Source organism: Motacilla alba, chromosome 8, assembly GCF_015832195.1.
Source record: "Motacilla alba alba isolate MOTALB_02 chromosome 8, Motacilla_alba_V1.0_pri, whole genome shotgun sequence".
NCBI classification, from domain to species: Eukaryota; Metazoa; Chordata; class Aves; order Passeriformes; family Motacillidae; genus Motacilla; species Motacilla alba.
The window spans coordinates 2,225,951-2,227,482 of NC_052023.1; the positions used below are offsets into that span (position 1 = coordinate 2,225,951).

General features: G+C 42.8%; 1 long non-coding RNA gene across 1 annotated transcript in view; it reads left to right on the forward strand.

The window, feature by feature from the left end:
• The first annotated feature begins 200 nt into the window (after positions 1-200).
• The window catches only part of LOC119704248, a 16,943-nt gene continuing 15,611 nt past the window's right edge, over positions 201-1,532 (forward strand). Inside the window, exon 1 of the long non-coding RNA XR_005257886.1 lies at positions 201-392. This is a non-coding gene — a long non-coding RNA (uncharacterized LOC119704248). The remainder of the gene's footprint in view (positions 393-1,532) is intronic.

Here is a 1,532-nt window from a genome sequence, read left to right on the forward strand (position 1 = left end):
GTTCTGATGGGAAAGTCCCAGCAGGAAAACCTCTGGGCGCCAAAGGAAGCAGCAATTTTCTTTGTGGAGCAGCCTTGCAATGCCCAATTCTAACTCACACTTTTTTTATGGGGAATAAATACCTTCTCCACAAACTTTAATGATCACTCATGTTTTTATTTCAGTAGCTTAATTATTTTTCTTTTATCTCTAGGAGGGGAAAGGGCTAGTGCATTTCATGCTGCTGGCCCCCATGCTTGCTGCTGTCCTCCAGATTTTTTCCATCCAATTTGGGCACTCCAGGAAGAATTTGCTGCATCACAAGCTGGAAGCACTGAGAAGTTCGGAGCTGCTTTCCTGAAAACCAACATTTTTTGTTGCCTTCTGCCCAAGTAATCCAGTAACCAATCCAGGTGAGCAAGACCTTGTACCCATGCAGAGCCATGGGCAGCTTGAGAGGGATCCCTCAGCCTTCCCCACATCATTTCAATTGCAGGATGAGGCTCTCCAGGAAATCAGAATCACAGAATTATTGAGATTTGTGAGCCAATGGGAAACAACAACAACAATAATAATAACAACAATAATAACAATAATAATAACAATAATAACAATAATAATAATATCCCACTACGGGAGTGGTACATGCAGAAAGCAGCATTTTTATACCATTAGCTTTATCTGACATATCATAGATGATCAGATAAAAATTCACACAGAAACCCCTGCTTCCTGTGTATTAATTATATTAATGATGCTATAACTCTTGGGCAGGTAAAATGCTCCTGTGCACAGAATATGCTAAAAGTTCATTAATGAAGTTGCATAATGAAACACATTTAAGTTAGGGAAAAGGTGTTGAAGTTTCCTGGGAGATGCTGGATCAGGTCTCTTGTGCCTCCTTAACCCCTGTTATCTCATCCCCTCATTATGGGTTTTCCATAGGATGCCTGCCTGAGGCAAAACAGAGATTTAACTTGCTCTGGAGGTGACTTGGAATTGTTTTCTTCAGCATTCTTTAATATGCACCCTGAATCATGTTTTATTCATTTAGGGCTTTGTCTTTTCAGAAACATTTGTGGGCTTTCCTGAGGTTTTTTTCTCTTAAAGACAACAAAATGAAACCAACTTGGTGGTGTCCTGCTGGGGGCTGTGAAGCTGTGATGGCCCCCACAAAAAGCAGAGAGAAAATTCCTGTAGCAATAGTTCAAGGGCAAGTTGGAAGGGGCTTGGAGCAACCTGGGCTAGGGGAAGGTGTCCCTGCAGAGCTGCAATGAGATGATTTTGGGGATCTTTCCAACCCAAACCAGTCTGGGATTCTGTGAATTGTGGCACATGACCAGTGCCTGGGCAATTTTATTTCCCAAGATATTGCAGATATCTCAGATCTTATTTCAGGAGCTAGGGAAAGGTTTGTTCCAACGGGCCTGACTTTTCCGACTCAGGCAGAGCCTGACACATGAAGCAGTTGTGAAATTGGTGCCTGACACCATTCCCAGATTTGATCCATTTTCCCCTGCTCCAGCCTGTCCTTGGAGCAAACCTCAGTCTCC